The sequence below is a fragment of the Eumetopias jubatus genome, unplaced genomic scaffold (assembly GCF_037043125.1).
Source record: "Eumetopias jubatus isolate StellerSeaLion01/CBP00866 unplaced genomic scaffold, mEumJub1_p1.0 scaffold_1, whole genome shotgun sequence".
In the NCBI taxonomy this organism is placed as follows: Eukaryota; Metazoa; Chordata; class Mammalia; order Carnivora; family Otariidae; genus Eumetopias; species Eumetopias jubatus.
This window is the reverse complement of record NW_028274807.1, coordinates 119,226,872-119,252,953: the sequence shown is the minus strand read 5'-3', so window position 1 is coordinate 119,252,953 and position 26,082 is coordinate 119,226,872. Positions and strand designations below refer to the sequence as shown.

Below are 26,082 nucleotides of genomic sequence, written 5' to 3'. Positions count from 1 at the left end.
GGTTTCATAGCAAAACAGTATTTGCTTATTAGGCATTTCTTCAAAATCCTGAATAAGCAGCTCTTTCCACATTTTTTGTTCCACATGTTAAACATTTCATTGCAATTTGAGCTTCAATTGTGTGTGTGTGTGTATGTGTGCGCGTGTGTGTGTATTGATAGGAAGGATTGAAAGGGGATGCATAAGAATTCTTGAAGGTTTTTTGTTTAAAAAAATTAATTCCTACAATTATGTATTGGACTCTCTACAGAAGGCAATTCCAATTTATTACACAGAGCCAAACTAGATCTCATCAATCTTAAGCAGCGGGGGTAGGGAGGTGGTATTGAAGAAGACATGAAATTTGGTGTTTGAGTAGATGAGATTTAATTTTCGGAAAACATTTCACTCATAAAACGGATGGCACCCCAGTGTCAGCCCTGACCTCCATGATGTCAATGTCATCGTGCAAGCATAGCTGAGATAAGCCTCCAAGTACAACAAAGAAACATTGCATTTCAGCACAACACCATTTCTTCTCTTACAGTGTGTAATATGTATATACATACAGCCTTTTGATATTCCTGTTAATGCCTTGTTACTTTACAACATAGCTTTTGGAGAGGGAGGGAGGAGAAAAATCATTTTGCCTGTTCTATGTTCTGAGCAAGCGCGGTAAGTATGCTGCTGCAAGTCTTAACATTATTTAGGTCAGTATCCTAAGAATAGCTTTTATCGTTCAAGATGGTCAGCTATACATCCAAAGGAATTCAGCATCAATTTATTTTTCTGTACTGATTTTATTTGCTTCTAAGTTTAAGCAAATTCATTCACATTTTAATACAATTGCGACTGAGAAGGCATCTGCCATTCTGTACTGCAGATACATTTAGCAGGATACATTTACATGGCTTGTGGTTAGAGGTGATAGCACAGGATAGAGACAGCCCGATCATGCATTCTTCTACAAGCCTGCCGGCATCATTTAGGATCTGATGCTGAAAAATAATCTAGAAAAGCTATCCCCTATGTAATATTATTTTTTACTTTACAATAGCATAACAGTTCGTTTTTTGTTTTTTTGTTGTTGTTAGCAATTCTATGAAATTAATAGTCTACAAAACGCATCCCAAACCAGATACATACTGTATTGAAAGCTTTCTTCAAGAAGATATGACAGTATTCATTCCAGCTTATTTTCTTCATTAGCAAAAGGATTGTTTGATTCTCAGAAGCAAAAGGACACATTCATTGTGCAGCAGCTCTGCTTAAGTGTATGAAATGCCTTCTACTGTCTGGTTGCAGAATTTGGAGTTTGCTAAACAGTGTTTAGTGATTGGGCTCATCTTGCATCACCAGTTGATGACATTTTTCTTTGTTCCCTCCTACCCAGTTGAACCAAGACTCTGAGGCTGATATGCAATGTCACTTACAACATTAATCAGATACTGCATTTAAGGTGAGCTGTCCCTTGCCTCCTCCTTCCCCAGTGCTCGTGTGCTGCATGCAGTGCGTATCTTGCTTCTGCGAGCCTAAGATGGCAGGCAGGATTAGCCGTGCTTTTGCTGTGTGTGCATGCTGTGTATAGAATTCATTACACGTTGCCTAGTATTTCAGATGTGAGTATGTAAATGCTCGGTATGCCATATCATCTGGTAGCGAAGACTTGTTTTTGCCTCATTACAGCCTTAGATATTTCAACATCACCTTTCAGTTCCGATTCATTTGCCTCTGGATGTTTGCTTTTCATCACGTTCAAAATAGGATTTTACCTTTTTTTTTTTTTTAACAAAGCCAAAAAAAAAAAAACCTAAAAACAACAACAACAACAAAACTCTGCTACCAGATGGTGTCTCTCCTTTCTTCTTGCATTTGCTGTCTTTTAAATAATGTATGTTGTATTGTTAATTAATGTGAATATCAAATTAAACACTTGAAACTTACATATTTATTATGCAGGTAGGAGGCAAGGTGGAATCTATTTTTAACTCTTATGCACTCCATGCTGTGCAAACAACTTGGTTCTCAAATTTGTATTTTCAGTGCTGGTATCAGTGGTTTGATTTTCAGCAAATGTGACAGTGGCCTTTGCAGTGGTCAGCTCCGGGCTTTGAACTCTCAGAGGAGGAAGGGAAAAAAAATTCAACACACCACCTCCTTGGTTGCAGCTTCAGAGAAACCTTGGATGAGAAACTTCTTTTTTTCAATCCTGTTTTCCTGTTGATAAATTCAGTTCTCGTGATCACAGTACATTCAAGCTGTTCTGCGTATGATTTTGTGTGTGTGTGACAATTGCATCTAAAACTTGTGAGCAAGAAGACGGAGAAATCAGTTGGTCTCCATCGCTTTACATAAAAATGGCTGAGTGTCTTGTCATGCTAGCACTGCATTAAGTGATACATACAGGTAGGTTGAAATTTGCATGTTTTATAGATATTTTTGAGCCATGCAGCAAGAATTTTAGATGGATTAAAATATGACTTTTGGAACAAACATTAAATAAGACAGCTGTAATTTTTTGGAGGGAGGGCATTAAATTGGATAGGCTTTCCTATTCAGATACTATATAAATATATAGCTTATATAAACTCACAAAATGATTCTGCTATAATAGTGAGATGATTCCTTTTTAAAAAATCATATATATGATAGGTGTGGCGCCATTAGACAACAAAAGAATTTTTTGAAAAGTCTGTTGATTCAGCTCCATTTTAGCTTGAAACTAAAAATAAATGGGTTTCTTGAGATAATTTCAAAGAGCGCAAACAAGCTTAATAAGAAACATTTAAAATATTTAAATTTTAAGAAGCGGTCTTTAAACGTGTTATATGAAAGATGGAAATAAAAACTTACATGCTTCCAAAATCAATTTTAGATAATATACAAGAATAAACATGCTATTTGTGTATCTATTATCCGGAGAGATGAGGAGTTACAATTTTTGAAGGGGGGAGTATTAAATGTAGATGGCCCTGTTAGAAGAAAAAGAGCTTCACTAAATGAAAAAGAGTCCCTAGAATGGTTCATTGCAGATCATACAGCTGTGGTTCTGTAAGTACCAAATTCTGGCACTTTTCAGAATAATTTCATGGGCTCTTTCTTTTGAGCTTAACTTCCGAAATATATTTTAGTTTCAAATTAACATTGGGCCAGAACCTGTTTCCTTGGTAACCAAATCTTGTTTAAAAATGCAATAACAGATATGCAAAAGATTGTCTTAAAAAAAGAAACAAATGGTTAATGAAAATTGCACAGTTCTTTTTCCTCTCATATAGAGTCTGGACTGGTTTTAGACGTTTTTAAATGCGGTCTTCAAACCTTAAAAATTAAGCCATATTTCTACACTTATAGAGAAAGCTTGCACAGGGAGAGCTTTTTTCTTCCTCCTTTGTGCTCAGTACTTTCAAAATTAAGGTTTTCTTTGTAACATGCCCCAGAATGCTGGTCAAGGTTTGTGTACAGAGGTGTAGTTTCATTATCACTGATTCAACAGCGCCCCTGAAACAAAAGGCATCTCAGAAATTCTGAGAATCAGAAAACGCTTGTGCTCTTGTTTTCCCTGATCCCTCCATTGGTAACCTCAGAGCTCTCGGTAGAGAAGGACCCAAACCCAAGCCCACCCCCCCAATGAGAAGTGCACATGGAGCCTTTGTGGGAATGTCTTTGTAGATGTGTTCGGAGGAAGATACTGGCAAACTTGAAACCTCTATGAGGTTTACTCCGATGTGAAGAACATCGAGACTCAGAACCATCTGTGTAAATAGCTGCTTTATTCTAGCAGTTGGTCTAATATTCCAAAGCACCGTGTGTAAAGTCAAACCTCTTCTGGGCTAAAGGTTTTCTGCTGCTGTTGTTGTTGTGTTGTTTTGAGGCCAACTTGAATATTTTGCTTGGAGTCTTTCTCTGGCTCAATGATATTAGAACATGATTCATTCCATAGTGATTTCGTTCTTTGGGCTTGCCATGAAATATCCCTCCTGCAACACCTTTTCTTTTTTGGGGGGAGGCTATTCGGGGGGCCATTTTTCTTCTTGTTTGTGACTAAAAATGACTAAGTACATTTAGAATGTAACATCAATCAGAAGATTGTAAACTGAAGGGGAATGTCGGAAACCTGATTCAGTCTTGCCTGTTTATTTCAGTACCAGTAGCATTAACAGTTGCAGGAGGATCAAGCTAATTGTCATTCACTCTTGAGCAAATAATGAGCCAGGCATTTGTGATTAAGACACTATTGCTATTCAGAAAGATTACAACTACAATGTCTTCTATTTTGATAGGCCAGTACAAATCAATCATTTTGAACCCATTTGAATCTTAATCACAAGATTAGATGGATGCAATGCGATTGTTTTACCACAAAAATGAATGCCCGATGGATTCAACAGTGTATTTCTTCTTTATAAAATGTTGATCCTTTTATTGTTAACTCAAGCATGGTTGCGTCATCTCGTAGATTTTCATACCTAGTGATTTTTCTTTTTTTTGTGGCATTATTCATTTATGGTGCTCTTGGTCTTGCCTAAAAGAATTTTAAACACAATTCAAGGAGGTTGAAAGCCAAATTAGACCGTTGGGAAGTATATTGTACCATTGTCATTCTAATAAATAGACCAGTGAATGGAAGAATAATTATTATTTATTACTTTGTTGTGTTTCGCCTTAATGCTTTGCCTTCATATTTCACAGAAATATTTACAAGGCACAAGGCTTTTCTAAACGTACCCATTTACAATTATTATTGGATTTCCTAGTCTAGCCAAAAACACTTCCTGATGATCGCAAAGATGGCACCTACCCCTTCTCATTGTTTAAAAGGCTGTGCTTAACCCATTTACACTTTTTGGCTAAGGTGCTTATACTGGGCAGGCCAGAGCAGGTGCGACAGAAAGAATGTGCAAACAACTGCTTTGTTCTCACCAAAACAAAATGAGCAAATCTGTGGTTTTCTACCTGAATGATTTATAGTCTACAATTCTCAACTCTTTTTCTTTGGAGAATAGGAAATGTTTTTCTGAGCCTTAACTCAGTAAGAATACCAATATAGCATCTCTTGCCACTAGAGTTACATTGATCTACTTCATTCATTTCCGTGGATCCCCCATAGAGAGACTGGCAGCCAGACCCTGTTTTAGAGCTGGCTGGTAGGGGAAGAAGGATCAATAAAAAGATCTAGCTCCTCACTGGGTGTTATACGCAAACAATGAATCATGGAACACTACATCAAAAACTAATGATGTAATGTATGGTGATTAACATAACATAATAAAATAAAATAAAATAAAATAAAAGATCTAGCTCCTTTATCTTTAATACCAAACCCTGCTAAGCCTTTGAGTTCCTGGAACCATGTGGTTCATTCTAACAGCTCCCTTCCAGGGGAAATGCTGTTCTTAACAGCTTTGTTGGTAATTAAATATTTGACACATTTATTGAGCACCTACTATATGCCAGGCATATTCCAAAGGCTGGAAAATAGAGTAATGAGCAAGAGAGATCAGGGCCTGCTTCTTAGAGACCTGCCTCTAGTGGAGTGGAGTGGTGGGGTTGGGGGAACTCAAAAATAAATTAAGGGAGACAAGTGCAAAGAAGAAAATTAAAATAAAAATTTAAAAGGCGAGAACGATATGTTGGGAGGAGGAAGGCCACTGTAGAATGGTTGGCCTTCCTGAGGAGGTGGCATTTAAAAGCGGAGACCTGCATGGTAAGATGGACCCAGCCAGGTGGAGGTCTGAGGGGATCATCACAAGGCAGAGGAGTGCGCGTGCTCAGACTGCAAACACCTCTCTTTGTGTAACTGCCGCTATAACAGAGCCAGGTCTGATGACTTGGCAGGTTAAGCCTTTCCTAGGTCAGCTTCCCCTGCAGTGAGAAGGGTGGGCCAGGCCCATGGCTGGTTTTGGTCAAATTCCCAGGACGCAGTGCCAATGATGTTACTGCCTTTGACCCAGTCCCACCCTGAAATCACCTAAGAAGGTGCAGTGGTGCTGATGAAATGCTGGCATAGATTTAGCGCTAACCCCAGAAATCCACAGGAGAAAGGATTCTCAGAGAGTTCTTTTTCGTAAGAACTCCATAAAGTAAATTCATGACAACACACTGAGATGACCATTTCCTTTATTTTTTTTCAAAAGCAAATGGTGGAAGGGTCTGTCCCATCTTGCCAATGAATTGTCTGTGTCCTCTAACACCTAAAACTCTTCAGTTTTACAGATCTCTTTGCCTGACAGTGGCTTTCTAAAGACCTTACTACTTGGAGTGGTATTTCTCTATTTGAGCAAATAATACCAAAGAAATTCTTTTTGAGAACCAGATCTCTTTTATGCCTTTTAGGTTAGTCTGCTGATAAAGCTCTGAGAACAAAGGGATAGGTTTGCTATGTAAGTTAGAGACTATAAGACCCTTGGGGCGCCTGGGTGGTGTAGTCGGTTAAGTGTCCAACTTAGATTCCACTCAGGTCGTGATCTCAAGGTCCTGAGACTGGCCCCTGTGTCGGGCCCCTCAGTGCGTAGTCTGCTTAAGACTCTCTGTCCCTCTACCTTTGCGCCTTTCCCCGTTCACTCACTCACTCTCTCTCTCTCTCTCAAATAAATAAATAAATTTTTTTTTTAAAAAAAAGGAAGAAACGATAAGACCCTGTGAAGGCTTCAGAATGTGTCAGAAGCATCTTCTAAAACCAATTCGTAATTTAGGGGCACCTGGGTGGCTCAGTCGGTTAAGCATCTGCCTTCGGCTCAGGTCATGATCTCAGGGTCCTGGGATTGAGCCCCACATTGGGCTCCCTGCTCAGTGGGGAGTCTGCTCCTCCCTCTCCCCCGTCTTGTGCTCTGTCATAAATAAATAAATAAATAAATAAATAAATAAATAAAATTAATAATTTCGTGGGTTTTGCTTATCACAAGTTAGAGGTGGCCTGGCTGACTCCTCACACTTTGGTTTTGACTAACTTATGAACCATTCCCCTGCATGAAGCATGTTCTCGCCCTTTGTAGCAGTCTTGCCCACCAGTGGAGGAGTGGGCGTCAATAATTCAGTTCACTTCTTTGACCATCGCTTGTTGAGTAGATAGCAGATAGCACTCCAACCCAGGCGAAATGGAATATGACATGAAACACCCTATGAAACTTCCATCCGGGTTCCTACACGAGGCTAGACATTGTATGGACAGGCACAATTGTGTGTCCTCTCTGTTCCAGACAGAGATGAATGGCATGCTGTTCTCTTAGGGGCCTTTTATGCTGTTCCCTTGGAGGCCGGCCTTCAGTTTGGGGGTATTTCACTTGATGGCAAGGGTGGTTCTTCCTGGGACTCCATGTCTCATCCTCATCACCTTCCCAAGATGTCTTGGCTCCTAATAAGCCACCGTATGTCTGGCTGTCCTCCTCCAAGCTGGTCTGCCTGCATTTGCCAGGTGACTTCACTAACAGCTGACACCCTTTTGCATTCATGAGCAGATGTTAAGTTGAGAAGCCCTTGAATATAAAAATTTGAATTTGTGATGCAGGCAAGATGCTTCTGCCTTTTTACCTTCCCTGGCTGACAGTGGGGGTCTCCCTGCTGGCTGTCCTGCAGAAGGTTTGGTGGGTAGCAGGTATATCAAAGACCAGTTGCCAAAGCTCACGTCTCTGTTAGGTGATCCCAGTGTGGCTCTGCTGTGGCCTCAAAGTCTCGTTGACAAGAAAATTGTTCTTTTGATCTGCTAACTCATTTTGCATCTTTTCCCTTAATTCTTTCCTTGCTTCTGCAGCTCTCCCTGCTCGGGGTTCAAGACTAGCACTTGGGTCTACACTCACTACATTTGGCCTGCAGAGGGAGTTTGTTTTCCGGTTCTGTTTTGTTTTTAAAAAAGCCAGTGTAAATATTATTTCTGTGTTCGCAAAAAGCTGTGAGAGCTTTCGTGATTTTCTTTATATAATACAATAAACCTCTTCCTTCCCCTGTGGTCATTGCTGCCAAATGGACATTTTGAAATTCCTTTTTCATTTTGCCTGCTAAAATCTTCTACCCTGTCTGAGGCCTTGCTCTAATTAAGGCCCAACAGTCCTGCCCATCTTCCCCAGCGCTGAGCATGACGCAGAGTGCCTGCCCTGAGGGCCTTACAAGCCAGTGAGCCGAGAAAACAAAAGCCACCAGCTGAGAATGTGGTTAAATCCCAGGAGAGCAGTGCCCTTGTAATTCTCCCCCCTCCCTCACTTCTTGAGCTGTGGAAGGGAAGAGGGGAACCTTTAGTAGGGAAAGAGAGGGGCTACATCACTGAAGGATTTTCTAGAAACTGCAGGCTATTGAGGAAATGATGTGGAAGAGAAGGGGGTGGTCATCTAGGAGGCGAAATGGGGATACGGAGGTGACTGCAGATGGAGAGGGCTGTGGAGGTGGGGGGCGGCGGCGGGGGGGCCCTCAGAAAATAAGAGGAAACAAAGGGAGCAGTCAGGAGGCCGCTGGTGAACAAAAGGAGATGCTGCTGTGCATACCCTGAAGGGAAGGGGGTGCAGGGTACAAGGGAGAAAGGGTGGGGAGGGGGTGCAACTAGGAAAAGAAGTCTTGGGAAAGCCCCTAAAATGCAGACCGCAGGCCTGCTGCATAGGGACTGGCGCCATGATATTCCGTCTGGCTTCGGTGGTGATGTTGGTCTTGCTGCTTTAATTGTCCCATGTTGGCTGTTACAAAGAGCCTACAGATTGACATCCTTGAGGGTAATTTAGCCCAGAATCTTATGAAGTCCCCATCCCAAGGCTCCTATTCTATATCTGAGGATGCCAGAGAGCCCCTCACCCCCCCCCCACCCATCACTCTGCTAGATCTGCATTAAACGTTCAATTAAATGAGCATACTTTTTACATGTGCTGTGGTCTTCTACACAGCCAAGACTAGAAATAGACCCAAAAATACCTGATTTAAGCTGCAGATTTAAGGAATTCTCTCCCAAAGTCATGTTGTCCACAGCAGGCATGCTGCTCTGCCTTTGGAGCTCCTGAGGCCTGTTCCTTGCTCTTCACCAGCCTATCCAGACTCTGCTCAGAGTGCCAAAGGTTATTCTCATTGAATTCCTTGATTGGGCACCTGGGGCAGTCAGTCAGTTCAGTGTCTGCCTTCGACTCAGGTCATGATCCCAGGGTCCTGGGATCGAGTCCTGCATCGGGCTCCCTGCTCCACAGGAAGCCTGCTTCTCCCTCTGTCTCTCTCTGCTGCTCCCCCTGCTTGTGTTCTCTCTCACACACACAAATAAATAAATAAAATCTTTAAAAAAAAAAAAAGAATTCCTTGATCTTCAGGAGGACCACGCCAGCCCTTGGTGTTGTCATCACCCTGTACTGCTTGTTGAGCTCTCACAGAAATGTGAATCACAGACTTCATTTGCCGTGTGGACCTTAGACACACTTTATTTTGTCATTAAGGGAACTGTGGCCCAAAGAAGTTATGACTTCTCCAGGTCACTAGGAGCATTAAGAGGCCATCCTAGTCCAGTGCAGTTTCTACAATAAGCTGCTTTTAGGTCACAGGGGACGCCCGGTCCTCCATCAGGACTTCGCATACTTTTTCTGTAGAGAGTCAGATAGTAAATATTTTAGGTTTTGTGGATTAAGGCACAATTGGGGATACTATATAGATATTTATATAATAACTGAGAAAACAAATTTCCATAAGCTTTTTATTGGCAAAATTTAAAATTTAATATGTAATATTCAGTATAACAATAATAATGTATGCCCTGAACTACCATAGATACAGAAATGAATGATGGTGGCTGTGTCCTAGTACAAACTTATCTGTGGACACTGAAAGTTGAGTTTCATGTAATTTTCACATCATGAAATATTACTCTCCTTTCAGTTTTTTTTCCCTGATCGTTTAAAATTGTAAGAACCACTCTCAGCTTGCAGGCTATACAAAAATAGGTGGTGGGCCAAATTTGACCCATAGGCCATAGTCTGTGGACCCATTTTCTAAGCCGAAATCAGTAAACCGGGGCCCATTGGTCAGTCCAGACCACATATGTGTTTTATTTGTTAACGATAATTTTAATTGACTCCATTGCAATGTTTTTTTTTCTAATTTTCTAAGTGCTTCTAATTATTCTAATTCTTCTCATTATACTTAGAACTCTAATTATAAAAGTAAAATATAGCTACTGTGGAATAATGTGGAATGTTACTATTTGGGCATGTATTCTTTCAATCTTTTATCTATCATGGTGATTTTTTAAATACTTGAGATAATATATACTTTTTTAAAGATTATATTTATTTACTTGACAGAGAGAGAGAGAGAAAGAGTGAACACAAGCAGGGGGGAGGGGCACAGAGAGAAGGAGAAGCAGGTTCCCCACTGAGCATGGAGCCCAATGTGGGGCTGGATCCCAGGACCCTGGGATCATGAGCTGAGCTGAAGGCAGCTGCTTAACGACTGAGCCACCCAGGTGCCCCTTGAGATATTTTGTAGACAATTTTGTATCTTCCTCTTATTCACTTAATAGCATATCATTTTAAAGCCTCTCATTACATAATCTTTTAAAACTTTTATTATGAAAATCTTGAACCTGTACAAAATATGGAAAGGCTAGTTTAATGAACCCCCATGTAGCCATCACCCAACTTCTCTAATTCTCAATGGCCGGCCAACCTTGTTTTATGTAAATCCTCTCCTGTATTATTTTGAAGTAAATCCCAGATATCATATCATTTTCTCTCTAAGTATTTTAGTGTGATTCTCTAAAAGACAAGGATATGAAGAGAAAGCCCTTTTACTTAGCAAAAAAATGCTGAAGTATTTAGGGGTAAAAGAGAATGATGTCTGCAACTTGCAAATAGTTCAGGAAAAAATAAGTAGGTAGGTAGGTAGATATGAGTAAAATGTATGTAGGCGTTTTTTGGTGCTATTCTTGAAATTCTTCTATAAGTTTGAAATATTTCTAAAGAAAACTTTTTTAAAATGTGAGTTACTAAAAAAATACATTTAAAAAATGTGATTTTGGGGCACCTGGGTGGCTCAGTCATTAAGCGTCTGCCTTCGGCTCAGGTCATGACCCCGGGGTCCTGGAATCGAGCCCTGCATGGGGCTCCCTGCTCAGCGGGAAGCCTGCTTCTCCCTCTCCCACTCCCCCTGTGTTTCCTCTCTCGCTGTGTCTCTCTCTGTCAAATAAATAAAATCTTTAAGAAATGTGATTTTCTAAGAAAAATAACCGCAGTATCATTTTCATTACCAACAAATAATAATTCTTTAATAACATCAAATATCATAGTCAGCATTTCTCCTAATTTGGCCCGATCTGTCCAATTATGTCATTTAAGTAAACACCAAATTACTTGTTCAAGGCATGATTCCGAATAAGTTCCTTACAGTACAATTGATATTTCCTTAAATGTCATTTAATTTATTGGCTTCCTTCCCTCTTTCTTTCATCCTTGCTGTTGCTATAAAATTTGTTGAAGAAACTGTTTGACCTGTAGAGTTTCCTACAATCTGAAGTCTGATTATACTCCTTGGTGCTGTTTTACATGTTCTTCTGTCGCAGAAATTTCCTGTAAATCGGTAGTTACAGCTAGAGACTTGATCAGATTCAGACGCTTTTGTTAGTTTCATTTGTTTGTGTAAGTAGTCAACATTTCATAGACTTTACATAAAAAAATGCCGATTTGGGCTTCATTTGAAAATTCTACAGATCTGCCCCCCCCAACCCACCCCGACCCGGCCCGGGTTGCTCTGGGGCTGGGTAGCGACCACGCCTGTTCCCCACTTAGGTGGGACATGCATTATCCTGCAGACCCCAGTTCACACTACTTCCTGCCTGGCTCCCAGGAGCCTTAGGGCCCCTGTTGTAAACACTGCCTCTTCAGGGTCTTTGGTAGACCTCTCCATGCACCATCACAAGAGGACTTTTCAGGAATGTGGTGGAGAGTAGGGACGACTACAGTTCAGACAGACTTTCTTAAATGCTAGAAGGGAAAGAGATAAGCAGCCACATAAAGGGAGGCCAAGGGATACAAATTTGGTGAGTCCCCAGGATGAGGGATAGAGAGAAGTAAAGCAACAAATTAACGAGAGTGTTGCAAACATGGGAGACCGAACTAACGAGTTCTGGATTCCTAACCCCTGGTGGGAAACTAAGGAAGGAAGTGGGTTTTAAAAAGAGACAGACTTTAGTCTTTTTATACATTATGATAATATTGAAACCTTAAAAAACGGGGGGGGGGGGGGGGGGGGGAGGCTGACTGCAAATGTTACATTGACCAACAGCCCTAAATCAGAAAGTGCAAGCATGTAGCTGTAGCCTAACAGAAATCAAGTGGGGGTTAAAGGAAATGAGGGTAGAAAACGAGGAAAACTTCCTGGGAAAGTCCACTAGGAAAGGACCAGAAGCCACCCTGGAGATGCGGAAGAACTGGAAGATATTTCAGAAGAAAGGATCTCAAAAGTTGTAGCATTTTTTTTTCTGATTTGCAAATGTATTGAACGGAAAGGTATAAAAATATAGAAAAACAAATCCCATTTAGTTGTTTTGGAAAGGATAAATCTTTACATAGAAGCATAAAATTATGACACGTTGGGATGTTCCTGGAGATTTCCAGATAGTTTCCCATACTCAGAAGCATGATTAAGAGAGAATCTGAGACTGGTTATGAGGAAGGGTGGAAAATTTTGAAGGACAGGCTGATTATGTAAGTTTTCGGCTGTGGTGTTTAAAACTGTTGCCATGATATTTTAGTTATTAATAACAATTTGGGGAAATCTACTCACTTCTGGAGAAACATTTGGCTCTAATGAGAAAGAAATGCCACTGTTTGTGAATTCCCAAGTGGATGTAAGGAGCCATTCACTTGCTAAGCCTCTTAGGGAAGCCAGAGCCGATTTCACCCTTAACAAGCTGTTGACAGCGTCTGATCAAGGTACCACCTGGAACATGTTAGCAGCACAGAAAGTGGACTGTGGAGACAGACCTGTGTTTAAATCCCTTTATGTCACTCACCATGTGACCCTGGCAGCTCACGCATGGAAAATTTCTAGGGTATAAAGGTTGCCTTACATTCATAGCTATGATTCTTACTGCTTGGATGGTAGGACCTTAGAGCTCTGAATAATTGCCTTCCACTAGCAGCCACAACAGTTTACACTTATAGAATGCTTACTATGGGCCAGGCACTTTTGTAGATACTTTGCATGTATTATCCCATTAAGTTATTAAGAAGCCCTACAAGGTAAGTGTAACATTAAAATAAGCCTCATTTTATAGATGAGGAAGCTGAGGCTCAGGGAGGTTAAGTAACTTGCCTAAAATTACACAGCGACTCTGTAAGTGACAAAGCTGGCTTTTAAACCCAGCCAGGCAGAATCCAAATGCCAAACTCCCTCGCTTGACTACTTCCCGCCTTCCAATCTTAGGGAAGCACAGAGAGTCATGCCTCATACTGGCACATTCCAACCCGTGGTTCCTAATTTGTGTACCTCAGTTTTCTTGGAGGTCTCCAAATGGTTTTCACAGTTTCCAAAAGCCTCAACGAAAACACATAAACTTGCAATCAGACCACAAGTTTCTTTAGGTTGGAATCTACGACTGACAATGAATTGGCTCAGGTTTTGTAGAAGCTCTGATTGGCAGTTATTTACACAAAAACATTGTAGGGTTGTTTTTTAAGTGGGAAGATGAATCATTAGTTAATAAACACAGTTTAGTGGAATAGATCTTTCTAAACACGTGGGCTACTGAGAAAGACTAGAGGGTGCTTGGCTTAGAGAAGGTTGGGAACTGCTAGTGTACATGTGTGTGCATGTTGCCCAAACTGCCAGCCTTTAAAACCCTGCCTTTATTTTTAAATTACATAATTCTTTAATTTGACTTTAAGTCAATATATTTTTCCTTGATTATTTAAAATGTTTTGCTAGCTGTGTATTTAATATTATAATCTACTTTAGTCTTCAAGATGATAGGGTTCTTAAAGTATGGTCCGGAGCGGAGATGCAGAATTGGAAACATTGTATTCCAAACTAAAAGCAGGATAACAGGCTTTTTATCCTTCTAAGTTGTAACCTGGGAGTAAATCTTTGCTCAAGCAAATTTTACATCAGACTCCTACTACCAAAATGCAGGGAACATGGGTGGTTTTGTTGAACAAAACAAAACAAAACAACAAGCAAGCAAACAAAACCTGCACGTTAGCGCAGGAGGCTGATAGCTCCACAAGGCAAGCTTGTGGAGTAAGTGAATACTTTTTCAATGAGCAGTCCCAGAATCTTGGAAGAAAGATCCTAGCGGGCAGTCAGCGCCCTTTATTTGAGGAAGAGGACTGGGTCTTTTGCGTGAAATGCTTTTTTATACCACGTTGGGAAAATCGATCTAGCCCCCCCCCCACCCCGACAGCCATGGGAAAGCGCAGGTGACACACTATTCCTGAGAATTTGATTACATTAAAACTGCATTTGACTTTCTCTGAATCCTGCCTCTCTGAAATGTGCAGGGCTTGGATGCCCTCTTGAGATCTGGATCTGGAACTCAAGGGCCCTTCTGCCGCCCCAGGCCTTGTTCTGATGGTGACAGTGGCCGCTGGCCCCCCAAACATGTTGTCCTTGGGCCAGGTTCCTAGCCGTGTTCTCCCTCGGGAATGAGGCGCAGGCCACTGCCGCTCTGGTGGAGTCTGGGGCCCCCGCGGGGCCGTCGTCGGTTCCTACCCCCAGCCCCCACCCCGCCGTCGCACCAGGTACGGTCTGGGCCTCGCGCGGCCGTCGTGCGTCCCCCGCCCCCGGTCCCGCCGCCGCCCTCCCGAGGCCTCTTACTCCGCGCGGCGGTTCCCCGGCCGCCCGGGCCCACGGGCTGAGGGTCGGGCCAACCCCTTCCCAGACCCGCTGCGTCCGCTACCCCGCGCCGGGGGCGGGCCGGGCCGGCAGAGCCGAGCCGCCGGCGTCCATTTTCTGGGCGGTGCTGTGTGGCGCAGCGGCCGGACTCGCGGGTCCGGAAGAGCCATGGACCCCTGGGGGAACGCGCTGGCGCTGGAGCAGTCGAGCCCTGTAAGTGCCATTCGCAGGGTCTGTGTGCGGGGCTGGGTGGGCGAGGTGCGGCCTGCGGGCGCGGGGCCCCGGGCGCGACCAGCCTGACCCCTCCTCTTCTCAGAAAGGAGCCCCGAAACCTGGCTGGCAAAGGCTGGCGCAGGGCTGTGAGCTCCGCGAACGCTGGAAAGCCGAGCTGCTGCAGGGACCCAGCGGCCGCAGGTGCCCGGAGCCGGGGGCCTGCGCCTCAGCGGGGAGAAGGGGGCCAACTGCAGACCCGGGCAGGTGGCGCCGCATCTCGTGGCCCAACTGCTTGACTGTGCAAGAGGTCCGGGGGCGGGGGGAGAAATGCGCACCCAAGGGCTGGGGACCTTAGGGCTCAGGTCCAGCAGGCTCAGGAACTGCGCTGACAGTCACAGCTCCCCTGGCTCCGGCCTGCGACTGGGACTCCAGTCCCGACCCAGTGGGAACCTGATAATTTTCTTGGTTCAACACCAAGCCCCTGGAATTGAATGGGACGTGCAACGGCAGGGCCCTGCCCGCAGGGGTTTGCAATCTCAGCCTCTTACTTTTGCAAGGAGTTAGGTCTGTTCTGTTGGTACAACACAACCGCCCGCTGTAAGCTGCTGCTTTGCAGGGTGTATAATAAATCACCCGAGATTTTAGTGTGTCCGGGATTCCACTTATTAAGTCTTGCTCTGCTGTAGGTAAGTGACTAATTCCATTCTGGACTGTGGCCCTAATTGAATATTCCTTTTAAGGATCCATTATAGATGATATATGTTATGGTGCCTTATACATATTTTAAAGGTTAAAGACTTTTCTCCCAATTACGAAGCTCAGCTACTCCCGTTTGGTTCGCATGTCTAAAAAGCAGAGGAGAATTTAGTCCGTGGTTTCAGAGAAACTTCTGGTGAGGTACTGTATGTAAGTGTAGTGTTTTTCCAACAAGAGTAGGGACCCATTAGAAGATTGTGGAATCAGTTTAGTGGGTTACTACAGGAATTTTTTAAAAAGGATATAAAATACATAATTCAATATAGAAAAGAGAACAGAAAATATCAGAGTGCATTGCATTAAGAGTAAGTGTTGTTTTGAGACTTTGGGGTTTATATAGTGTAATTTCTTTTTTAAATGGTAGGTCACTGCCACAAAGTTTTTAAAACACTTGTTTACAGGTTAATAACCCAAGCTTTGGAGTCAACTGAACCTGGATTTAAGTCTCAGATCTTACATAAACTACCTGTGTGACCTTGAATAGATTCCATGACCTTTCAGAGCCTCTTTTTCTGTAGCTATAAAGTAGGGAATGTCTCCTACATCGGAGGGGTATTATGAAGACTATATGAGGTCACATATGTCAGTATTTTGCTCAGTGCTTGACTTAGAGTAGGTGTTCAAGACACATGGTAATTGTAATTACTATTGTTGCTGAAACATCAAATCCTGGCAGCCAGTCATGGGACACTGTGTTTTTTCTTCCCTTCTTTCTTTCTTTTTTAGGTCTTGATGTGGAGGAGATGGAGGACTCAGAACCAAGAATTTCCGAGTGATTCCTTCCAAAGCACAAGAAACTAACTGTTAGTGCTGGTGTGTTCTAACTGAGGTAACTGAATTTGTGTTTCTCCTTCATATGTATGAAATAAAAAAGGGTTTTCCTGAGGGACTGCAGGATTCCCAAGGGGCATATGATTTGTGCCAGCGATCTACCAGATTGGGGGATTACAGAGTGACAATGACATTTAAGTGAACTGTTATTAAGGAGACAGGAGGCCCCTGTGATGAAGGGGGGACTAAGTGAAACAGGGCTTCAGGACAACTGGCCTCTCATTCCAGTTCTGCCAGTGACCGTCGTGGGAGCTTCTGTAAATCTCTTTATAGATCTCTAGCTTGTCCAGACTGGAAGGGGCCACAGACATCATTGAGGCCCAGAGAGTTTAAATGGCTCTTCAGGGTAACCCAGTGGGCTGGGGCTCAGGCAGGATGACACTCGGATCTCCATTGCTCAGTCATGTAGCTCAGAGGCTACCGGAGGGAGAGCACCATGCTAGGCCCTGAGAGTACACATGTGAAGAGCCCACCCCCGGGATGCTTGCAGTTTATGTAGACAAGAACTGACAGCCCAACAAAATGCTGTTTTGTTTTGTTTTGTTTTTTAACTCCTCACAATACCCCTACAAGGTGTAAAGAAGAACAGATGTGAAGGAATAAAGTGTGAAAATGCAGACAGGTCATGGAGGGCTTTATATCTCATACTACATGTGTGGTGCACATTCTGTATGCAAAGCACAATGCTAGGACCACAAAGTTCAAGGCAAAGTGCTGGCCCTTGAGGAGTCTGCAGCCTAAACTCTGAAGAGGCAGTCAGTTGGGCAGTGCCTGATGTTCACCCCTCCTTCACCTGCCTCTCCAGCAGTCAGCGTGGGATCTGTTAACAGGAAGAGACCTGAGTAGCTGACATTTCACAGTTCTTGCCTTTTGATGCAGTTTTTCATTTTTTTCAAATTTAACCTATACTTCCATCTGATTACTAAAACTGATACTTTCAACTTATAAACAATAGTAAGGTCTTCTCCGAATTAATTCATTGATTTGTTCACTCAACAAATGTATATTAAACTCCTACAAGGCACTTGGGTATTCAAGACCAAGCATACTGTATTTTTACAATCATGGTATTAATCATGTTCAATCTCTTAGCAAGGAATTATTTGTCCAACTGTTAGAGATTTGCTGTTGTTAACATACTAGAATATCAGCTCCAAGGAAGTTTGAGATTGACCCATAAAGGATACATCTTTAAAAATCTTGAAATCCTAAGAAAGGAATTTCTTCTTGGGGCACCTGGGTGGCTCAGTCGGTTAAGCATCCAACTCTTAATTTTCGCTTAGGTCCTGATCTCAGGGTTGTGACCCAACCCCCATTGGGCTCCATACTGGGTGTGGAGTCTGCTTGATTCTCTCTCTCCCTTCGCCCTCCTTCCCCCCAAAAAGGAAAGGAATTTCTTCTCTTTTAAATTTTGATTTTGCCATTACTGTCACCTGCTTATAGAGGTCTTTTGTTTGTACACTTAACCAGTAGACATAGAGGAAAGCAGTTTGGCAAGGGGGCTTTCTTTAACTTGAAATGCTCTCCTCTTCTAGCTTTGTAGGCTACTCAGGACTAGAAGTGTTCAAAGGTAAAGCAATTTAAGAGATACTCTAGTTTACAGAGTACAAAGTTAGAGAGCTCCAATAATTGCATTAAGCAACAGAAATCAGTTTGTAAGTCTTGAATGCTGCTTGTAATAAACTTAACTCCAAATAGAACAAATGAGATGTTGAATGTGAATGTGCTTTGTAAACTTCTAGGAGTTCTATAAATGTTATACAGCAAATATTTATTGAGTGCCTACATGAGTACATCACTGTGCTAGAGGAAACAGAGGATTCAGCAGCAAAAAGATCTGGGTCCTTCCCTCTCAGACCCTGTTATGTAGATGAGGAAATAGCATATGCAGAACACTGTGGTAAATGCCTAAAAAGATAGTTTGGTAATTCGAAAAGGAAGAGGTCTCCTTTACCTCTAGGAGTCAAGGGACTCTTTTTTGAGAAAAGGCATTTAAGCAAGTCCTTGAAGGATGTAGAGTTTCCATAAAAGAGATGGGGAGAAGGGGCACTTGGATGGCTCAATCAGTTAAGCATCCAACTCTTGATTTTGGCTCAGGTCATGATATCAAGCCCCATATAGGGCTCTGTGCTCAGCAGGGAGTGTGCTTGAGATTCTCTCTCTCCCTCTCCCTCTGCCCCCCCCTTTAAAGTAAATAAATAGGGGCACCTGGGTGGCTCAGTTGATTAAGCATCTGCCTTCTGCTCAGGTCATGATCTCAGGGTCCTGGGATCGAGCCCTGCGTCTCGCTCCCTGGTGAACGGGGAGTCTGCTTCTCCCTCTTCCTCTGCCCCTCCTCTCCAGCCCCCCATCCCTGCTCATGCACACACTCGTGCTCTGTCTCAAATAAATAAAATGTCTTTTATTTTTTTTTAATTTTTATTTTTTAAAAATTTTATTTATTTATTTGAGAGAGAGAGAATGAGAGAGAGCACATGAGAGGGGTTAGGGTCAGAGGGAGAAGCAGACTCCCTGCTGAGCAGGGAGCCCGATGCGGGACTCGATCCAGGGACTCCAGGATCATGACCTGAGCCAAAGGCAGTTGCTTAACCAACTGAGCCACCCAGGCGCCCCTAAATAAAATATCTTTTAAAAAGATAAATAACTCTTTTAAAAAAGAGAGATGAGGAGAAGGCATTTGAGATAGGAAGAATAGCAGGAGAACAAGAGAGCATGGACCATATTCAGGGAAAGGTAGTGAGTCCAACTGAGTTAGAACTGGCCTATACAGGCATCAAGTGGGAAATAAAACTGAGAACATTCAGTGGCAAACAATAATGGTCTTGTATGTCCAGCTGGGAAATATGAATGTATTAAACCAATAGGAGTCTATTGAATATATTTGAACAGGGGAGTGTCACAGCTATGCATCAGGGGCAAGCTCTTGTGAGTAGCTCATGGGGAGAGCGATAGGGAGGAAAGGCAGGGCAGAGACCAGTTAGAAGGCTCCCACAGTCCATCAGGGAAAGGGGGGAGTGTGGGAGGGGAAGATGTGAAATGGGAAAGGAACAGATGCAAAGGAAAGAACACCATCTGACATCTCAGTGAAGAAGGAGTAACTAAAGCTGCCACTGAGGTTTCGCCCAGAGTGCTGCCGGTGAGGGAAACTTCAAAGGTGGATAAGGAGCTGCATTTCAGAGGTGCTGAGTTGGAGGTGGTGACAGCCCCCAGGGGGCTTTGTGCCACAGAGGAAAGCTAGAGCTAGCTTGGGAGTCATTAGATATAAGAAAAGTCAGGAGGTGGGAGAAAAGATTTTCTAGAGAGAGAATATAGGGAGGCAAAGGTTGAGGATGGATCCTTATGAGAAAAGAAGGAAGGACCTAGGGAGGACCCAGAGAGAAGTCTGGCAAGGGAGAAAGGAAGAACTGCAAGAGAGCAGGACTCCAGCAGCCAGCCAGCAGAAGGGATTTCCCAGTGGAGGGAGCCGGAAGTGTCAGATGATGGCGGAGGGCGGGGGGTGCTGAACTCAGGACACCATTGGATCAACAAGGGCTAGATCATGTTTGTTGGCACTTCTGTTTTTGAGGTAATGTGACTTGCTGAATGAATATTAAATGGGTTCATTTCCAAGAATTTGTAGTTTGCACAAATCAAGAATCACTGTTAAATTTGATCCTAGCTAGCCCCCCAAAACACTTTTTTTTTTTTAAGATTTTATTTATTTGACAGCGAACACAAGCAGGGGGAGTGGGAGAGGGAGAAGCAGGCTTCCCACTGCTCAGGGAGCCCGATGCGGGGCTCCATCCCAGGACCCTGGGATCATGACCTGAGCCAAAGGCAGACGCTTAACAACTGAGCCACCCAGGCGCCCCCCAAAACACTTCTGATTACTAAAAATACAGCTTTTAAATGTGTTTTTTTTTTTTTAAGATTTTATTTATTTATTTGAGAGAGAGAGAATGAGAGATAGAGAGCACGAGAGGGAAGAGGGTCAGAGGGAGAAGCAGACTCCCTGCCGAGCAGGGAGCCCGATGTGGGACCCGATCCCGGGACTCCAGGACCATGACCTGAGCCGAAGGCAGTCGCTTAACCAACTGAGCCACCCAGGCGCCCTTAAATGTGGTTTTGATAGTAGTCATTTGTACACTTTATTCTGTTGTGAGCAGACAGACCAGAGAATATCTGTTGATAGGATAAGTTCTTTAAGAACTACATTTCTGTTGATGCAAGAGGTTTGCTAAAAGTAATTTAATTCCTTTGCCTTTTACTAAATGGCTAATGTATGATGTATGTATGTGTGAGAGAGAAAGAGAAAGAGTGTGTGTGTATGTGTGTGTGTGTTTTCATGGGCATATGAGCTTAATACAATGGAATGAGAAGACTGGGGTCAGATAAATCTAGTTTCACAACCTCACTGGGCCATTTTCCAGGCTTGTGACTTCAGAAACTTTACTCTCTGTGTAAGTCTAACTTTTTCCATCTATAACTCAAATAAGATTATTTTGAAGATTGAGAAACATGTAATTTGGTCAGGATCTGTACCATAGTAGGAAGTTAATAAATGTTGATTTCCTTCCCCTTACAACCTTGTATAGGTATGTAAATTTCTGTGTAAGATGCCTCTATACACAAAGCCTTATCTTTATGACTCATTTTAATGTGTTGATTTTATCATGGAAAGAGCATTCCTCCCGCTGTAGCTAATCTATCCCGTGATAATTCAACTGACTGGCAACTAATATGGATAAGAATCCACCTGGGGAATTTATTAAAATGTGGGTTGCCAGGCCCGCAATCCAGAGATTCTGAGGGTGTGGATTTGGGGGAGGGCCTGGGAATCTTCATTTTAAACAGCCAGTGCAAGATGAGGATTAACAAGTGTCAGTTTCTGGGAAGCAGAAGATAGGGAAGACCTGAGCCTTGATATGCTGATTGCAAATCCAGTTTCTTTCTTTTTTTTTTTTTTAAAGATTTTATTTAATTATTTGTGAGAGAGAGAGCGAGAGAGCACACACAAGTGGGGGAGCTGTAGGCAGAGGGAGAAGCAGGCTCCCCGCTGAGCAAGGAGCCGGATGTGGGACTCGATCCCAGAACCTTGGGATCACGACCTGAGCTGAAGGCAGACGCTTAACCGACTGAGCCACCCAGGTGTCCCTGCAAATCCAGTTTCTATCAGAGATAGGTCTATGCCCCAGTGTTTTATATTAGTATCATTAATGTTTGTGGATTGTATCTGTAATAAGATAAAAACAGCCCAGCCCCAGATAGTCAAGGCATGCCAGGATTCTCACCCCTCACCGTCTCCAGCTGCAGCACATCCACAGCAGTACCGGGTGACGTGCAGCCCCCAAAGCAGCTTCTCCTCCTGTAGGATAAATGGTGACACCCTGTCCCTGTGCCCAGAGTTTGCAAAAGCAATGTAACTCTAATTGTTGTGACAAATAATATATTTAATGGCGGCAGCATTGCCCAGTGATGCCATTAAAGTATATTTTGACACATTTTTCTATATGACTCAGCGTCCTCTGGTTGGTAAACATCTCTGCTACGTGATTACATTTCTCTGCCTGTCTGCATCTTGGAGTCGTAGAATTTTTAGGCCAGTTCACATTGCTCATCTGTCCCAACCTCATTTTATAGATGAGAAAATAATTGATCCTATTTTTCCTCCTAGTGCTAGCTCTCTTCCTTGCTTATTCACAAGAAAGGATTGAGACATACGTATATTCTTGATATTTAAGCTATGTAAGGAAAATATAAAACATATTTGACTTGTTCTTATTGAATTGTGCTTTATACTCCCTGCACATAATTTAAAAATCAGATAATGGGAATATATTTTTTAAAATTAGACCGAGTCCTTTTATAATGTTGTTGGCATTCTGTTGATGGTTTGCTGCTTTTGGAGGACGCCAGTAGCCTGGAGCCTTCCTAGAAATACGAATTTCTGTCTGTTCCCATAGAGCCCAAGGGGAGAAGATGGAGCAATTTTCATGAAGTGAGTTCTATACCTTATGTGCATTATTTCAGCCATCTGAGGAGAATGTCAGAATAACCTGGTGTGGTGGAAATTGAGGCGAAGAGGCTCAGTAATGCAGCTGATGAGATTTTCACACCCTGGGGTCTGACTCCAGAGTCCAGCCTCTTCTCTCCATACCCCATGTTGTTTCCCCAACCACAGAGAGAGAATATGAAATAGATCACTGTTCCTGATTTTAGCTTAGGGACTCAGAAACCCTTGTCCCTGATATTACTGTAACCTCAGAATTTTTGACAAGAAGCAGGTAGAGCTAACTTGAAATTGTTCAACAAATAGCAGCTATGTGCCAGGTACCAGCTCAGGACCCCCAACTTGTGGGGCCTCCTCATCTCCCCCAACTGTCCTTATCTATTGTCCATGTGCTACTTCAGGCTTTCCTTTTAAAGTGAAGACACCAGTGGATTTCTACACTGATGAGACCCATTGATTTGTGTCTTGTTATAGCTCTTACTGTCCCTATGCAGGGCTCAGTGTTCCCAGAATCACTGTGCCAGTTGAAAGTTTGGAACAGTTCCTTGGGGGATTGCCTAGAGGTGCTCAGCAGGTGTTTGTTGATGACCCTCTAAGGCCCTCAGGAAGGCTACGGTGGGGGAGAGGGAAAGAGCCCAGAGCCCTGCAGAGGGAGGTTGGGGGAGATACAAAACATCATGGTGTGAGAGACCAGACCAGACCCGTGGTGGTGTGAGCCACTGCACACTCTAAGTTGACTTTGTGCACAGAAGCACAAAGCACAGCATTCTGGTCTGACCCACTGTGCGACCTTGGGAAGGAGAGTCGTGTAACTTTGCTGGCTTGGTTTCCTCATCTGAAGGTTTGGCTCAATGATGACCAAGGTTTCTTCTAGCTCTGAGATGCAGTAATTTGGTTCCCTCTCCAGCAGAGAAGCAGAGGTGCTGGGACCAGCAGGTGGAAAGGTGGGGTGAGAGTTAACTCTACGTTTGAGGTCTGCCAGGGGTCCTGATTTCAGAGTTCCCTCCGACTCTTCTCATAGATAGACTAGTACCAGCCAGGCTTTGGGTTCTGTTTTTACCTTGTATGCTTTTGAGGAAAGCGTGTGAATTTAGGGGTGGGAGATTGTTTGTTTTGGAGAAAATTAGGATTCTTACCAAAAGACGGAGACTGGCTGGGAATCAATCAAGAAATGATAAAATGGGAGGGAGGGAATCAAGGTTTTCAAATTTTGTGGCTAGAAAGAACCTTAGGAATAAACTAGCCCAACCTCCTCACGTTCTGGATAAGGAGACATCAGAAGGATTTACTCAAGATCACACAGGTAGTAGCAAACTGGGAAGAGAACCCGGTGTCCAGTGCCCAGTCTAGTACATTGTCTGCAGAAGCAGGTGGGACCCTGTCTTAAGGCAGGTGATCAGGAGAACAAAAGATGGCAGTCAGCAGGCAGAGCTTAAAGAGGGGCTGAAGCTGTTCTGTTGGAGAGAGGGGACCATAATGCCAGTTGGGCACCATGATGCAAAACTTCCGTCCTGTTCACCACTTGGATCCTTGTCAATTAAAGTAGTCAAGAGGGGCACCTGGGTGGCTCAGACTGTTAAGCGTCTACCTTAGGCTCAGGTCGTGACCCCAGGGTTCTGGGATCGAGCCCCACATCAGGCTCTCTGCCCAGCAGGGAGCCTGCTTCTCCTTCACCCTCTGCCACTCCCCCTGCTTGCGTGCTCTCTGTCTCTGTCAAATAAATAAATAAAAATTTAAAAAATATATAAAAAAAATTAAGCAGTCAAGTAAATGTCTTTTTAAACTGGGAGAGGCAGAAGGTGGTTTCCTATTTTTTAAAGCACTTTTTTCTCTCTTATTTCAATGCAAATTGCTGAGCTATAAAATTATTTAGTTTTGAGGGGAATCAAATATTTTCTGAAGACTATGAAGAGGGAGACCCAACTTGCACTGGTCTGCATCTATTCTGCCGGCCACTTTTATGCCATTTGTTCATCCCATGCTGCATTTTCATGAGAAATCTAGTGGCTATTTAAATCCTGGAGGAACATCCTGGGGTTATTTCAGCAATCCATGAAGGCAGGCTTTGTGCAAGGTGAGATAGATAGGAGCTGTCACTTCCTTCCTGCTTTGTGAGTTGGATATTGTTTCTAGGCCCCATTTTGTTTGTGTTATTTTTCCTGTTCGTGTGTTAGAACAACTTCTGATTATTTGTAGAGTTGATTATAATTAGATAATAAGACCACCAATTCAGTAAAAACAAAGCTGAATTTATTATCTTGCCAGGCAAGAGAGACCCACCACATTTGGAATCGCAGTCTCCCCAAACTTGTATGCATGTTCATGTAGGCACAGAGATTTCTGATTAGCTCTGTTAGGTTGATTCGCTTCTAGACCAAAGAGAGGATTTCCTTTTTAAAAAAATCTGCTCAGCGGAGTGCCTCGGTGGCTCAGTCGGTTGGGGCATTCGACTCTTGATTTCGGCTCAGGTCATGGTCTCGGGGTCGAGGGATCGAGCCCTGGGTGGGGAATGTGCTTGGGATGCTCTCTCTCCCTCTGCCCCTCCCCCTGCTCGTGCTCTAAATAAACAAATAAATAAATAAAATCTTTAAAAAAACAAAAAAACAAAACTCATCTACTCAGCATTCTGGTCTGTCCCTGCTTATACCGGCTTATTCTGGTCTTGAAAGCCCTGACGCGAGCTCAGAGAACAAGGCTCCTCAAGGGCGCGGCGCTGTCTCTGTGCTAGTGGGTGGAAGCCGCTGACGGTCTCCCAGGAGCCAAAGTCATGCCTGCCTCCTGGTGCCTGCGGCGGAACCATACCTTGTGTGGTGTGTTCCGCCCTCCCCTTGGACTAGCGGGAGTTCCACCTTTGCTTTCACGGGAGGACCCCCTTGCGGAAGCAGAAGACACGAGGATAGATGGAAAAAGCCATGAGAGGCAGAGACATGAAGCCCCGAGGAGGATTTTACTGAGACGTTAGAGAACTGGCCTACACTGAGTGCTGTGCTCAACAGGGTTAAAAAGAGAACCCGACCTTTAAAATTTGTCCTGTCAAGGTCTAGCAAATCTGAAGTTTCTTTAGCCACTGCACACTCTTAAGTTGACTTTGTGCACAGAAGCACTGTCGATTACCTGGGAAACACATGTTTTCCTAAACGAATGTGCACTGCAGAGTGAGTCTCGTACCCTGTTTTGTTGTATATTTAACATTCTTCATATCTGGTTTTGGTTTTGTCATTTTCAGGAAATCACCCAAGAGCTTTTTGCCACTCCTGAATCATCTATTTTAAGACTTTCTTTTCTATTTATTGTTACGAGTTTCTGATAAGGTGATTTGTGCGCCTCTATTTTAGGAAATACTTTTTGAGGCCTTTTTTAATGAAGTTTAGATGGGAGTCTTCCCTCTGATCCTCGACGCTACCTTACATTAAAAATGACCTATTTCTTCGCCCCATGAGGATCCCTTGCTTAGGGAGGATAAAAAAAAGTCGGGTGATTAGTCATTGTGGCGTTCAGCAAACAAATCCTCTGGAGGCCTTGATTCGTGT

General features: G+C 43.2%; 1 protein-coding gene across 5 annotated transcripts in view; it reads left to right on the top strand.

Moving 5' to 3' along the window:
* ZBTB38 (zinc finger and BTB domain containing 38) overlaps positions 1 to 26,082 on the top strand; it is an 82,824-nt gene that overhangs the window by 19,685 nt on the left and 37,057 nt on the right. For 3 of the 5 annotated variants that reach the window (XM_028099092.2, XM_028099089.2, XM_028099094.2), the window contains 2 exons: positions 1,373 to 1,438; positions 16,459 to 16,561. The gene's annotated coding sequence lies outside the window, so the exon portion shown is untranslated. Of the gene's footprint in view, positions 1 to 1,372; positions 1,439 to 14,761; positions 14,977 to 16,458; positions 16,562 to 26,082 lie in introns of those variants that run through there. The other 2 variants (XM_028099088.2, XM_028099093.2) reach the window with 1 other exon arrangement.